The sequence below is a fragment of the Rhinatrema bivittatum genome, chromosome 19, assembly GCF_901001135.1.
Source record: "Rhinatrema bivittatum chromosome 19, aRhiBiv1.1, whole genome shotgun sequence".
In the NCBI taxonomy this organism is placed as follows: Eukaryota; Metazoa; Chordata; class Amphibia; order Gymnophiona; family Rhinatrematidae; genus Rhinatrema; species Rhinatrema bivittatum.
The window spans coordinates 41545157-41561236 of NC_042633.1; the positions used below are offsets into that span (position 1 = coordinate 41545157).

The 16080-nt window shown below is 50.4% G+C and overlaps 1 protein-coding gene across 3 annotated transcripts in view; it reads right to left on the bottom strand.

The window, feature by feature from the left end:
- The window catches only part of KANK2 (KN motif and ankyrin repeat domains 2), a 46416-nt gene extending 35807 nt beyond the window's left edge, over positions 1-10609 (bottom strand). The window contains exon 1 of one of the 3 annotated variants that reach the window (XM_029585196.1): positions 10526-10609. The gene's annotated coding sequence lies outside the window, so the exon portion shown is untranslated. Of the gene's footprint in view, positions 1-9090; positions 9400-10204; positions 10453-10525 lie in introns of those variants that run through there. The other 2 variants (XM_029585195.1, XM_029585197.1) reach the window with 2 other exon arrangements.
- Positions 10610-16080: the final 5471 nt, after the last annotated feature.

A 16080-nucleotide genomic window follows, 5' to 3' on the forward strand; every position in this document is an offset into this window, starting at 1 on the left:
GCTCACTTCAAGCCTGGACAGTATTGCCAGCACTGGAGTAGGCAGACTATGATTCTCTGCTACATCTACCCATGCCAGCAGGCCTGTATCCATCAGAGAACTGACCACCCACTACAGAGCTTGCCTCATTGTTCCATCTTCTACGGGAGTCAAGCCAACGCAGAGCACACCCATGACTCACTTTTCCTGAGACACATGGCAAAGACACAGCCAGCTGCTCAGAATTCACTTCACGGCATGGAGAATCCTCTGGATCACGATGGCAGCAGTTAAGAAGGTCCAAGGAACTTGACTACAAGGAGTTCCCCATATCCTCCCCCCCCCCCCCCCCCAACTGCACACTGAGCCCAGGGATCAGGACCCCCTGCCCCCCTCCCGCACAGAGTCCGGGAAATCTGACTGACCATCTTTGTTTCAGCAGGAAGACACCAACCAGCTGTCTTCATCTGGGAAATAAAATAGAGCCTGGAACAGAAAGATCAACACATTCACAAGAGAACCCATGAAACACAGCCTGTAAGGGAAGACACTCTCACTTTCTGACTCAAAGCAGGTCCACTCATCTCAGTCAAGCTCCTACCCGGAGTCTGACTTAACCAAAGTGATGCCTCAGCAGGACAGAAAGACTGTAAACTGCTCTCTTTATAAACCTCTCAACTAGATTTACAGACATCCTGCTATTTCAGTATTGATACTTCTCCCTCCTTCCCCAACACCCAAGTAGCTCTGCCAATGCACCTCACTCCTGCCCTGCAGCACCTCCTGCTATTCCAGTACTGAGACCCTCACACACAGCTCTGCCAATGCACCTCACTCCTGCCCTGCAGCACCCCCTGCTATTCCAGTACTGAGACCCTCACACACAGCTCTGCCAATGCACCTCACTCCTGCCCTGCAGCACCTCCTGCTATTCCAGTACTGAGACCCTCTCACACAGCTCTGCCAATGCACCTCACTCCTGCCCTGCAGCACCCCCTGCTATTCCAGTACTGAGACCCTCACACACAGCTCTGCCAATGCACCTCATTCCTGCCCTGCAGCACCCCCTGCTATTCCAGTACTGAGACCCTCACACACACAGCTCTGCCAATGCACCTCACTCCTGCCCTGCAGCACCCCCTGCTATTCCAGTACTGAGACCCTCACACACACAGCTCTGCCAATGCACCTCACTCCTGCCCTGCAGCACCCCCTGCTATTCCAGTACTGAGACCCTCACACACAGCTCTACCAATGCACCTCACTCCTGCCCTGCAGCACCTCCTGCTATTCCAGTACTGAGACCCTCACACACACACAGCTCTGCCAATGCACCTCACTCCTGCCCTGCAGCACCTCCTGCTATTCCAGTACTGAGACCCTCACACACAGCTCTGCCAATGCACCTCACTCCTGCCCTGCAGTACCTCCTGCTATTCCAGTACTGAGACCCTCACACACAGCTCTGCCAATGCACCTCACTCCTGCCCTGCAGCACCCCCTGCTATTCCAGTACTGAGACCCTCACACACAGCTCTGCCAATGCACCTCACTCCTGCCCTGCAGCACCCCCTGCTATTCCAGTACTGAGACCCTCACACACAGCTCTGCCAATGCACCTCACTCCTGCCCTGCAGCACCCCCTGCTATTCCAGTACTGAGACCCTCACACACAGCTCTACCAATGTACCTCACTCCTGCCCTGCAGCACCTCCTGCTATTCCAGTACTGAGACCCTCACACACAGCTCTACCAATGCACCTCACTCCTGCCCTGCAGCACCTCCTGCTATTCCAGTACTGAGACCCTCACACACACAGCTCTGCCAATGCACCTCACTCCTGCCCTGCAGCTCCCCCTGCTATTCCAGTACTGAGACCCTCACACACAGCTCTGCCAATGCACCTCACTCCTGCCCTGCAGCACCTCCTGCTATTCCAGTACTGAGACCCTCACATACAGCTCTACCAATGCACCTCACTCCTGCCCTGCAGCACCTCCTGCTATTCCAGTACTGAGACCCTCACACACAGCTCTGCCAATGCACCTCACTCCTGCCCTGCAGCACCCCCTGCTATTCCAGTACTGAGACCCTCACACACAGCTCTGCCAATGCACCTCACTCCTGCCCTGCAGCACCTCCTGCTATTCCAGTACTGAGACCCTCACACACAGCTCTGCCAATGCACCTCATTCCTGCCCTGCAGCACCTCTTCTTCCCTGTCCCCTGTGAGTCACTGCTAAGGTTTATTACAGAGTCTGAAGTAAACATTCAGGAAAATATTTCCATCTGTTTTCTTTCCCAGGAAGCTGTGGGCAGCACTGTGGCAGGAGTAATGGGATGGGATAGAAACACTTTGAGGCCACCCCCACCACAGAACCACCTGGCTCAGCGCGAGTACATGGAGAGGGTCTGTGCTAGCCCCAGAACTTTGAGGAAGGGGCAGGCATCCCAGACAGATCAATAATAATCAGGGTGACTTCTTCTGTCTCCCCTATTCCAGCAGGGATTGCCAAGCAAGCTCGGCTGGAAGTTTGCCTCTTTCTTTAAAGTAATGAGTCGTTTCCACTTTAAGGAAAGCTGTAAGCATGAGAGTTCTCCCTGGTCCCTGACTACATATGGAAAGGATTAGCCCATCCCTTCCAGTCTTCACCAGCAGGGAGCGGGGAAGGGAGAGCATGCCACAGACTCCCCCTCCCAGGCCAAAAACTGCATCCCCCTCCCCCCAGCCAGACATCCCCTCACTTCCACAGTACAGTGCTGCTGCCTGCACAACCACCGAGGACTCGAACCTGGATTCTTACAGTGCCCTTCAGCCAAGCGGCTTGCAAACACAGGCGTGCAGCCACCTCCGGGGTGGAAGGGCAGGAAGCGAGAGAGAGTGCTGCTGCTGCCCAAAGTGGGGTGGGAGGTGTGGCTGCAGCCTGGCGTGCACCAGAAACCCTCAGATTCCTCTGCAATTAATAACTGCTGCTGGGAGAATGCCTTCCGTTCAATAGGAAATAGTACAAAAGGCCTTAAGACGGAAAAACGGACCAACTAAACCAGCACAAACTCTGAAAGAGGATGGTGCAATTGTAATGCCTCTCCACCTCGCAGGGCAGATCTAATGAAGCAGGTGGCGAAGTAGAAATGCAGCTGTAAGGTATCTTACTGAGCCAAACGGATCAGCCTTTACCTGCTTGGATGGGAGCGTGTCAGACAGCTCCTGCTCAAACAGAAGCGGAGAGAGAGAGCCGGCAGCCCGTGCGGTAAAAGTGCACGCGACTTTGAACAAAGACACAAGAGATTACCCCCATACTGAAATGATTGGCCGGCCGGGATACTTCCTGTTACCACTCACCAGGAGAAATAACATAAAACCAGGCAGGTGAGAGGACAAAATCCTGCAACAAAGTCACTCCAAACCCGTACAGCAAACCTGCGATAACAAAACAGCACCAACTGCCAGAACTCAAACAGCAATAGCCCTGCCTACGAAAAGGCAGCCTTGCAACCTTCAACAGCATCACTCTTCTTCCCAGTAGGGAAATGGCGTGATCCAGCGGCTAGAGCAATGGGCTGGGAACCAAGGAAACCGCTTCCCCCCCACTCCTGGTGATCCGGGTGAAGTCGTTTTATTTCCCATCATAAATTACACAGTGAAATATACAAACATTGTCCCCTTCAGCCTCACTACCAACCAACCTTTGCTTTCCCTTCATGAACAGGAAGGCAAGGGAAAGAACTGGATTAGGCTACAGAGCGGCTCTTTTGCTCTGTTCCCCACACACTAGAGAGGAGGGGGCAGGAGCGGGAAGCCCGAGACAGGGCTCCTGCACAAGCAAACTAGCTGCTGCCCCAAAACTGCTGCACTCCAGGTCTTCCAAGTCTGGTTAATGGGATGGCTCCAAGAAAGCTGGCTTTTGGGGTGTGCAACCTGGCACTGGGCCGAAGAATAGCCAGGGTCCTTCAGAAGGGTGGCTGGCCCCTCCCCCCCCCCCCGAGTGCCAGGGTAACAGTGCTACTGAAATCCCCACTGACAGAAGGGCTGCGCTGGCACCCTGACCCGGAAGAGGAGGGGGGAGAGAGACAGAGATTCCAACAGCAGAGAGAAAGCAGCATTTATACTGCTGGCGGGGCCTGGGCAAGGATGGAGGGAGCGTGAAGTAAGAGGGAGGCTGCAGGTGATGGCATTCTTCGCCACAGAGGCATCAATTTCACTTTTCACGCAGGGCGCCTGCCAGTTCGCCTACAGCCAGCCCTGCTGACGCCAAAGGAAACTTTGGTGTGTTTTAATGAGAAGCAGGACAGGAGCTGGAGCGGGTCTGGCTGCCTTGGCCAGAATTGCCGAGTCAGCGCTCCAGGGTTAAAGCCATATCCTTCCCACCTCTTTTATGCAATAGCCGGGACATTCTCTCTCTCGTTTTTCCTGTGGAGTCAAGTCTGAATTCTAGGAATTTCCATTCAACATTTGCAGAGCCCCCTGCGGTAACAAGTCTGCCACCGGGGATCTGCATGACTCCGCCTCCCCGGCTTTTCTCTCTGTGTGCGTGGTAACTGCAGAGTGACACTGGATCGAGCAGCTCAGGATGTGTTCTGGGGATGCAGCCATCAGGCACCTGCAAGTCCTTCTCCAAGGAGATGGTGAAACTGCCCTAGAATACCAACTCCACAAACTATTTAAAAGGTCTGCTTTACACACTAGATTTTCATGCTACGAAATTACCAATTCATTGGTGCAAGCAGTTTGCTATTTCCCTTATCCCTTTATAGAGGTCCAGCACAAGAGGTCATGGCCTCTCCTGTCCCTCTTCTCCACAGCTGTCCTTGGCCATCCTCCCTCCCCACCCAGAGAGCCCAAGGAGGAACAGCACAGCAGGATCCCCTGACAGTCAGACAGGCTTTGGAGCACATCTCTTAATGCAAAAGAGGAGATGGGTGACTGCAAGCAGCCCAAAGAACTCTCCTTCCTCCAATGACCCCACAGCTGTCACCCTGTTCCAAGCTCAAACACACATTGGCTGGATTAGAAAGAAGAGCAGGAGGGCTTTTTCTCCATCTCACCAGGGACAGGACCAGAGTCACATGTAACTGGGAGATGGAAGGAGTTCCCCAGGCAGAGGGTGGGCTCACCCCACCAGGACAGTCCCAGCGTCCCATCATGCAGACAGCGACAATGGAGTTAAAAAAGCCCTACAGACAGTGAGCCAAGATTAGCCAGTGTGACCTCAATACCCTGTCGGAGTTGTACCGGAACGTGCCTACACACTGCCAGTCATTCACATCGGCTTGAGCACTAAAAAGGTACAACGTTTAGCTCTCTTTGTATTACTTGTGCATCCCAGGAGGTTTCTGACTCATCACGTTTTCAATAAAGACAACGCAAACACAAGAACGCACTCATCCCACCCACACAGAATACAGGTGGTATAGACTCTCCCAAGTCAATTTCTTCAGATGGCAGCAGCTCTGGCCAGAACCCGTTCTGCCTCGGTATTATTCTGCAAGACCCTTCCTTACATAAGTCATCTAAGGGGCACAGTGGGATCACTGGTAAGAGATGTTAGACCCTGCCATGAAGGCAAAGCTTGGGAGCGTTCAGAGAAATGGGAAAAGGCATCAGTGCTGTCCCCTGTCACATGTTTTATTCTGGGAACTTCAAGTAAATGCTAAAATGTTCTGGGCCAACCCTAGATCTTGCTGAAGTAGATGTCGCCTCACCGGGATCATCCTCTCTTCTGCACAGGCAGGCCTCGAGAGCCCTTGATCTGGGAGGGACTGAACTATAATTCTCCCATTCCCTCCAGCAAGTCACTGAGGCTTTCTACCAGGGTAAGATCAAGAGCAGCTGCAGAGTTTACAGCAGCTTTGGACTCCCACCACTCCAGCAGAGCCGCGCAGATAGCTTGAAACCCAACCGCAGCCCCTACAGCTTCTCCACGCAAAATTATTTTTCATGGATTGAAAGATCCAAGGATGATACCATCTTTTTACACAAACACACACACACACAGCTCTGCCAATGCACCTCACTCCTAGGTCTACCAACGTACCTCAGTGGATTTGTATGCGACACTATCCTTCTTGACACAAACTGAAACCTCCCACAGGTCCCCTCACTATTCGGGGATTCCTGGTCTCAATATAGTCCTTGGTCTGAGTCTGCCTTTCCATCAAGATATTTGGATTCACAACTGCTTTCCTTAAAATATCAGGAGACGGCAAGGCAGAGAAGGCTGCCATCAATAACCATCAATACAGCCGGCAGGTGCCCTTTCCTCCAACAGAGCAACCCCACCCAGTCTGTGCCAGACCAGTCCCACTCTGAGAAAACCTTGGGTGCAGGGCGGGCATAGGATAAAGCACCCAACAAGCTTTTCTGTCCCTCGGCTCAGGAAGTCTTCGGGCAGAGAGAGGATGGAAAGTGCAAAGAAGGGAATCAGAAGTCAGCAAAGGAGGGCACCAGAGGAAGAAAGTGGGGAGGGAGGGCGCACGTCCAGCCCCATCTGTATCTCATCAAACATTTCATGACTGGGACTCTTTTCTCTAGGAACGGCCTCTGACATGTTTTTGGCTCTCTCTGAAACCCTTCTTGCTTTTGTCTGAACTTTGACTCCCTGCCTGCGAGCTACTCAGGCCAAGAATTTACCGGGGGGGGGGGGAGAAGAGGTACCAGGCCCGTGCCAGCGGAGACTCCTGATGCCCCCCGTCCTCTGCACCATGAGCCCAGCAGACCACGGCGGGCTCTGCATCCCTCTGGCATTCTCACTCTATCTACCTGAGACTCACATTCCAAACTCTCCTCTTTGGGGGTGGGTTTTTTTTTTCCATAGATTCCCTGTGACCAGGGGATAAGTTAATGCGGGTTCTGATTCTGCCCCAGTGCATAATGGAAGATGTAGTTCCTACCTACAGAAATCAGCAGGGCAGCTTCCTGCAAGCAATAGGGCAGAGCCAGGACTGGTTCAACGTGACCCCCCTTGACAAGAAGCCATATGGTCACCCTACCCGTCATGAGGGGGGGAGCTCTCAAAACACTTTCAACCCTCCCTTCCTCCCTATGAGCTTGCTGGACAGAAGGACTGTGTTCCCGATAAAAACAGCTCCGACACATTTTTCCAGGTGGATCTTGGAGCAGCAGTACTCAGGGATCCATAGCCTTGAATAACCCCGACATTAGTCAACAAAAAAAAAAGAGCCATTAATCTCCTAGTTATCACCTCATCTGCCTCCTGCACAATTAAATGTCAGTCCTCCAGAACTCAAAAACAAGGTGGTCTGTGACCAGGCCAAAAAGCAAGGCGGTCACCTAGAGCAGCAATGAGGGTGGCTCAATCCTGCCAGCATGAGGGGTGCGGTGCCAGAGCCAATAGTAGTCCTGGGGGAATCCTGCACTACCGCAGCGCACAGAATTCCCCTCGTGTTAAAGATAGCGCAGGCCCTGGCAAGAGTGAGCCTGGGGGTGTGGGTGCCAGCTTACGTGAAGAGATTGTGGAGAGAGTGGGAAATGGTGTGTGTGAAAAAGGGATTGTGTGTGAGGGTACTTATCTGTTTGTGAGAGAGAGGGAGCCTAACCCAGGACATTGTAGCCACAGTTGCTCCCTTCTCTCCCTCCAGAACTTGCACCTAGTCAGGTTGGTGCTGCTGGTGGCTGAGACTTGCTGTGTGGCATCTCCAGCCTGCAGTAGGGAGCAGAAGCAGGATCCTTCTGCAGAGCCAGGCACAGCCCTGCACTAGGCATTAACAACATAAGAAATTGCCATGCTGGGTCAGACCGAGGGTCCACGAAGCCCAGCATCCTGTTTCCAGCAGTGGCCAAACCAGGCCACAAGAACCTGGCAAGTACCCAAACACTAAGAAGATCCCATGCTACTGATGCCAGTAATAAGCAGTGGCTATTCCTGAAATCAACTTGATTTATAGCAGCTTATGGACTTCTGCTCCAGGAACTTATCCAAACCTTTTTTTAAACCCAGTTACACGAACTGCTCTAACCACATAAGAACATAAGAACATGCCATGCTGGGTCAGACCAAGGGTCCATCAAGCCCAGCATCCTGTTTCCAACAGTGGCCAATCCAGGCCACAAGAACCTGGCAATTACCCAAACACTAAGAAGATCCCAAGCTACTGATGTCTCTAATAAGCAGCATTGTCTATTCCCTATTGATTAATAGCAGTTTATGGACTTCTCCTACAGGATCTTTTTCCAAACTTTTTAAAAATGCAGCTACACTAACTGCACTAACCACATCCTCTGGCAACAAATTCCAGAGCTTTATTGTGCATTGAGTGAAACAGAACTTTCTCTGATTAGTTTTAAATGTGCCCCATGCTAACTTCATGGAATGCCCCCTGGTCCTTCTATTATCCGAAAGAGTAAATAACCGAGTCACATCTACTCGTTCTAGACCTCTCATGATTTTAAACACCTCTATCATATCCCCCCTCAGCTGTCTCTTCTCCAAGCTGAACATCCCTAACCTCTTTAGTCTTTCCTCATAGGGGAGCTGTTCCATTCCCCTTATCATTTTGGTCCCCCTTCTCTGTACCTTCTCCATCACAATTATATCTTTTTTGAGATGCAGCGACCAGAATTGTACACAGTATTCAAGGTGCGGTCTCACCATGGAGCGATACAGAGGCATTATGACATTTTCTGTTTTATTCACCATTCCCTTCCTAATAATTCCTAACATTATTTGCCTTTTTGACCTCCATAGTACACAATTTTAAAGTATCATCCACTATGACGCCAAGATCTCTTTCTTGGGTTGTAGCTCCTAATATGGAACCTGACATTGTGTAACTACAGCAAGGGTTATTTTTCCCTATTAAGCATTAGATGTTTTCGCCTTGGCTGGTTAGAAGAGACTCCTGCTTATTATAACTTATAAACAGCTGGATCAAAATGTTATTTGGACCAAAATGTGATGGGGAACAAGGTTAGACTGCTGTGGCTTTCAGACCTGGGGTGTGCTGTGAAAAGGTACAAAGTGGAGAATTTTTCATAGAAACGCTTTGACTTAAACTGAAACCAAGGCTAGACAGAACGTGGTTTGTCTCCTCCAGCATTTCCAGCCCCTAAGAACCCACTCAAGCAGTTGCCATCTTACCCCTAAGAATACCTGCAAAGCCATGAGCAGTCTCTCTGGTGGCAAGGGAAGCCTGGGCAGCGGCGTTTAGCAGGATCCGGAAACTCGCTTTGCAGAAGTGGACCCTGGAGGAGTCCTGCCCTGGCACAAAGGCAGGCTCTCCCTCGCCACTTTCTGCCTGCCCTCCTCCCCCACGGGTGCCCAGATGTGCTGGCAGAGAGTTTCTGAGGCTGCAGCACTCCTCCAGCATGTGGCACGGGGTGGAGAGCCCGATCACCCACGGTGGGTGCCCTGGGCAGCGGTCACTGAGCCATAAAAAACGCCTCCGTGAAAGTAACGCGGAGCTCCTCCAGCTCGGGGGCAGCTTCCCACCAGAGCTGCGGCCGCAGCCGAGCCAATCCGTTTCTGGTCCCGAAAGAGTGGCCCGGGATCGCCGGCCGTGCAGCTGCGGACCGATCATTCTCGGAGTCCAGAAAGGTTTCCCCCACTGCCCCCCGAAGAGAGGGGGGAGAAGCTCAGGAAAACACATCCTTAAGTCTGAAACGGAGAGCTCCCAGCGCAGGCTTTAATGACAAACAGCTGCGACGCCCCCCCCCCCCCCCAGGCAGGGAAGCGGAGCAGAGAGCAGCCCGGGAGCGGGCTCTTTCTGCAAGGAGACCACATTCCTCCCCCCCCCCCCAGCAAGAACGGAGCCTGTGCCGAGCCACGTCCAGAGAAAGGAGGGAGGGGGGGGGGATCCAGCCCAGCAAGAGAGATTTCGGCCATCGGGGGGAGGGATTCCTTAGGCAAGGAGCAAGAAGGAACGCCAGAATCTGCAAATCCGAATCGAATCGACCAACCCACAGTGCCCCAGAGGAATGGGGGAAAAAATACAACCTCAAAGTCAGCGACACAGCAATCCCGCCGAGCATTGCTTACTGTTAGAATTAAATTCAGCCAATTTAGCTTCAATCTTCTGAGCCAGCTTGAACATTAAAGATGCATCTAACCCCCCCCCCCGGCAAGAAAGACGGCGCAGGATTGCTCCAGAATCAACACTTGCACTTTTGCACGGAGGAGAAAGTTACGCGGGGAGGGCAGTTGCATGCCCCGGGGGTAGTCCTCGTCCGCAGCTGTAGCTAGATGCGCTTCCTATCCGTTTTCTTACCTTGTCCTCAGGCTCCGCAGCTCCAGCCCTGCTGCCGCACGAGCTCCCAGCACCAAGACTACTGGAGCCCCAACCATGTCAAGGAGGGCTGAGAGCCGGCCCCTCCCTCTTAAAGGGCCACAGCCACCCGGAGGAGGAAGAGGAAAACCAAGCCCGCGTCGAGGTGGATGAGCCGAGTCCACCGGGAGCCAGGAGCGGGGCGCTTTGGAGGAGCAGCGGCTGCAGGCCAGGGCTCAAATCCCCGCTGCTGCGCCTCCTGCCCAAGTCACTTCACCCGCCATTGCCACAAGTACAAACTCAAGAAGACTGGGAATTACTTACAGTATAGGAATGTAATTCACTTTGAGCAACCAATGAAAAAGTGAACTCAAACAAACAAAATTACCAGCCTGGGTGGCTTGCAGGAGCTCCAAAACACTCTGTATTAGTGGCACATAAAAAAAAAAAAAGCTTTAACAAAGCAAAGATGCCTTATTTACATATAGATTTGCAGCACCAGTGTAAGGGGGGTCTTGGCCCTGCATTGGACCATTGATTGATTGCTTTGGGGACTGTGATTTTGTGACCCAGCTGAGGAGGATGTAGCCATTGGCTTATTTATGAAAAGATGTTTTGATGGTCAAGAATGGAGGTTGCACCAGCTTTTTTTTTTTTCACTGTGTTGTGGTGGACTTTTAGGACTGAAAAGATTTTTTGCGTGTTGAGTTTGGAGTTGTTCGGTTTGGTCTGGTGTCTTTGCATGAGTGTTAATGTTTTGTCATTGTGGAGTATACAACAATTTTAACACAATTATATTTCTTCACTGCCTTAAGAGGTCTAGAATGGGTAAATGTTAATCGGTTATTTACTCTCTCAGATAATAGGAGGTCTGGGGGTAACTCCATGAAGTTAGCATGGGGCACATTTAAAACATTTTAGTCAATGCACAATTTGTTACCAGGGGATGTGGTTAGTGGAGCTGGGTTTGGATAAGTTCTTGGAGGAGAAGTCCATTAACTGGTATTAATCAATTTGAGGTAGGGAATGGCCTCTGCTCTTTACAGGTAGCAGGATGGTATCTACTTAGTGTTTGGGTATGTGCATCCTGGATTGGCCACTGTTGGAAACAGGATGCTGGGCTTGATAGACCCTTGCTCTGACCCAGTATGGCATGTTCTTCCCACCCCCACCTTGCATGCACATCTCTATTCATTGTGGATTTCCTTAAAGCTCAACGCAGGTGTAGGAAGCCCTACTGTATCCAGTCTCTGCCCTTGTTCTAAGTCTGCAGCATGCACCTGCTCTCCAGCTTTATGTCCTTATCTCATCCATGGTAGTTGGAGACATGAAGTGGTCCAGCTCGTGGCCAATCCCACCCTTAAAGACTTGATCAAAGCACTTCACCTCCCAAACAGCAGGGTAATGGAAGTTGTAGTAAAAGCAGGCACCTGCTGGACCTAATAAATAAACAGGCAGACATAGGGCCGGTAACAGTAACACAATGCAAAGGCTCCACCGTTATCCATCATGCAGAACAAGGGCGCACAGCACCTTGCCTGGGGCTAGGGCTTGATATGTGTGAGTTAGATTGACCTGGACGGGAGATGTGAGTGGAGAGAGAGGGGTAGAGGTAAGGCAGGAGACACAGCCTTTAACCAGAGCCAGTAAAGAACTCTCTGCAAAGCTGGTACAGGACAGCTCCCTGCTAGCGCTGGACACGCCACTGTAACATTCTGCCCACCATAGCAGGCAGCTCCAGGAACGGCACAAGGATGCGGTTGACTCTGTGAGAGCTTTGGGCCCTCACTTATGACTTTGTGCTTACCAGAGTGTCTCTATTACAGTTTCAAGTCATCCTCTGTAGTGGCCTCATAAGATTATAAAGTCCTCCCCTGTAACCTTACACCCCTACAATGTTTGCCCCTATAACCCTATGCCCATGGGCCCAGACACTTCTCTACGACTTTATGCTCCAGAGAGGGAATTGGCTCTAGAAGGGCAACAGGGCCTCTCCTGTAACAATAAGGGTCACCATGCAGGAAGAGTCAGGCAGAGAGGCGACTTCTCCTCCTCCTCTGGATAGAGCAGGGAAGTTGCTCTGCTCACAAACAGTTGCCCCTGCTTCTTGTTTGGCTTTCAGAAGATTTAAAGTGCACGATTTTTTTTTTTGGCCACTGGACCCATGATGCACTGACCCATACCTTATCACAAGAGCTGCCTCTAAGGGAAATGTTTTTCACAAGGTTAGTACATTTTCAATTGCACCTGCCCGTGGAAGGCCTGTGGCACGCTCATTCAAGTCCACACATCTCATACCCCCAACCCCACCTTCTTGGGAGATGCAAATGTGGCATTAGCATATAGCCCTAGGTAGGACAGAGGCCACACCATGGGATGAGGTGAAAAGGACAAAACCAAGGCAGCATGACAGAGCGAGGGTATAGACCAGGAAGTAGCAGCAAGTTACAAATCCCCAGAAACCAGTAGGCTGGCAGCAGCCAACTACCATCCCACAAGGCCACAGCTAACAACAAAGGGAATTTGGTTCTTACCTGCTAATTTTCATTCCTGTAGTACCACGGCCCAGTCCAGACGCCTGGGTTTTGCCTTCCCTCCAGCAGATGGAGATAGAGAAAGTTTTACTAACACTACCATATAACTCAACGTGGAACCTGCAGTCCCTCCGTTTTGACCTGCACCAAAGCCAAAATAAGAGAAACACTAATACCAACCACAAACTAATATCCCCTGAATGAGCAGTGGGAAGTGGAAACTTGTCTACATTAAAAAAACATGAAGGACTAAACAAACTTATGAAGAATGGCACATTAATGACAACCAACAGAGCGAGCGGACTCTCCTGAACTCCTTACGTCAACCGGGTGGGCCTCTGGCCTGATCTGTGGTACTACAGGAATGAAAATTAGCAGGTAAGAACCAGTTTTCCTTTCCCTGTACGTACCCGGATCAGTCCAGTCTCCTGGGATGTACCAAAGCTTCCCTAAACCGGGTGGGACCGTGAGATTCCCACTCAAAGTACACTCTCTCCAAAGCCCATGGCGTCTGGGGCATCCAAACGATAATGCCTGGTGAAAGTGTGTAAGGACTTCCCAGCAGCCGCCCTGCCCATTCTTGCGGTGACACTCTCAGATAATCCACCACACCATCATGGCCTCTGACACCTTGTGCCCTTTTTGCACCACTCCACAGCAGAAAAAAGGCGATCAGTCAACCAGAAGCTTAATTAGTAAACTTTAAGATCCGCAGCAATACGCGCTGGACATCCAAAAGCCGCAACTCTCGCGCATCAGTCGCTGTAGCCTCCAAAATTGGGAAAGCCAGGAGCTCCACTGACAGACTTAAGTGAAAAGATAATACCGGCTTCAGTGGAAAGGCTGGAACCATCCCCACGGAGAGCCCTGAATCCAAAATCCTCCAGAAAGGATCTCTGTTCGGTGGAACAAATAGTCACCAAGGAAACCACCTTCAAAGAGAGATTTTATTTTATTTTTTTTTAATTAATGCTTTATTAATTTTTTACAATGTATTACATACATATTTCAAAAAAGAAAAAGCATATATTGGACATATCCATCAAGAAATACACATTTTCAGAAGGAAATTAAATCACATTTACATGCTTTTATGCACAGAAACCTTAAGAATTTGGCCGAAACTAATGGGAGTACTCATTTGGATACATTACGTTTAAACTCAATTAAAAACTGACAACGTTTTATACCGGTTATTACTTTGATTATGTTTATTCATGTGGGTTCAGAACCAGTTACATTGGCAGTAGTTCCAGCATATAAAAAAAGATTTTAATTGCTCTACTAAGATAAAAAGACAAAGTTCTCATTCTTGCATCTAATATTACACCTACACGGGTACCTTAACATAAAAGTATAACCCAATGCCAGAACCTGGGGTCTCAAACCTATAAATTCTTTTCGTCTCATCCGCGTGGGTCTGGATAGGTCCGGAAATATTTTGACCATAGAAATCGGAATTTTGATTTAAAAAAACAACACACAAAAAACTTTTCATGACCCTACTAACGTCTCTTCCAGTTATAAAGGACACTAGAAGAGTCCCTCTATCCATGAATTCTATGCCTGAACTTTCAATAAATTGTGTAAGATTATCCATAGTTCCCATCCAGGCTTCAGCAGATTTTCTCATTGATTTCACAAGGATAAAAGCCTTATTTACTATTGGAAGCTGTGCCTCTTCACGTTTCAGACATTCAATCATATATTTCTTCACTGTAGATTGAACTCCTTCCCCCAGCATTCTGGGGAAGTTAAGAAATCTTAGATTTAAGTGTCTGGATTAATTTTCTAGCATTTCCAATCTCTTGGAATGCATTCCAATATCTTTAGAACTTTAATGTTCACAGCTTGAATTTGACTCGTTGCTTGTTCTACGTCTGTCAGCTTACCTCCTAGATCTTTACTTTTGACTCCAAAATTCTGATTCATTGTACGTACTTCAGTTTCAAGCTTTTGATATTTTATATCGCAATCGTTGACTAACTGTCCCAAACTGGTTACCAAGTCCCACAGCTTGTCTAGCATAACTTTGGTTGGTTTGGGGGGCAATTGCAACTTACCCCCAGACTCGAACCATCGCTAGACCCGTAGCTTCCGGTCCCTGTAATTCCATGATCCTGCGTTCCTCCTCAACAGGTGCCAGTGGAGAAATAGCTGGCAAAATTCCCTCTGAGAACCGATCTTCCGTTGTCCCCAACGGGCTTGAGGAGAGCAGCTTAACCGGGTGAAAGTTCTTCTTCCTAGCATCCCCCTCCCATCGAGACGATGAAGTCATCGAACTGCGCCGGATCATGGAGGGTGGCCCGAGACGTCGGGGCCGGCGGAGGTCGACAATCCGGGGGGGGGGGGGGGGGGGGGGGCGAAGCATGGTTTCCCCAAGAAGGCTCAAAGCTCCCCCTTCGCTCCTTACAGCAGGGTATTGCTCCCCCGTTTTCTCTGGCATTGAGGTGGCAAAAGCTGTTTTCTTCTGGACCAGAGGTAAAGCGGGTTCGGGAGGGTAAACTCGCAGTTTACCTTTTCTCTTTGCAGGCATTTCTGAATAAGAAACCAAACAGACGGAAGAGCAGCTTTACATGCAGCCGCTCACGCTGCCATCTTGGCCTGCTCTATCAATGAGATCTTTCAAGACTAAGTTAAGGCTCCAGGAGGGACACGGTTTCTGAACCGGAGGGCACAAATGCTTCGCCCCCTAGGAGACAACGCCCCACATCCGGATGTGCAGCCAGAGACACTCCATGCACTTTTCCTCGAAGACAGCTGAAAGCTGCCACCTGAACTCTGAGGGAGTTAAAGGACAAACTTTTCACCAAACCTCTTTGCAAGAATATCTGATATGGAAGCTCGCAGAGGGACAACCCCCTGCTCCGTGCACCAATCCTCAAAAACTCTCCAGATCCTCACGCACGCCAAGGAGGCGGAAGACTTTCTAGCCTGCAAAAGAGTAGAGATAATATCCTCAGAGTAACCTCTCTCTCTCAAGTGTTTTCTCTCAAAAGCGAAGCCGCGAGATAGAAGCGAGCCGCCTGATCTGAAAATTTGGGACCTTGGTGCAGAAGCTTTGGCAAATGAGCGAGCCTCAATCACATCTGCAAACCAAGGCCTCTGGGGCCACTCCAGAGCCACCAGAATCACGTGGCCCAGGTGGACCTCCACACGTCACAAATCTTGCCCACCAGCGGCCATGGTGGAAACACATACAGCAGAAAGTCCTGCGCCCAAGGAAGAACCAAGGCGTTGTTGCCCTCTGCTCCACACCTCCCTTCAAAGCGCGGTGCCATAGCATTTCACACACTTGCCATTAAATCCATGTAGGGCTTGCACCCCCTGCAAGAAGAAATGAGT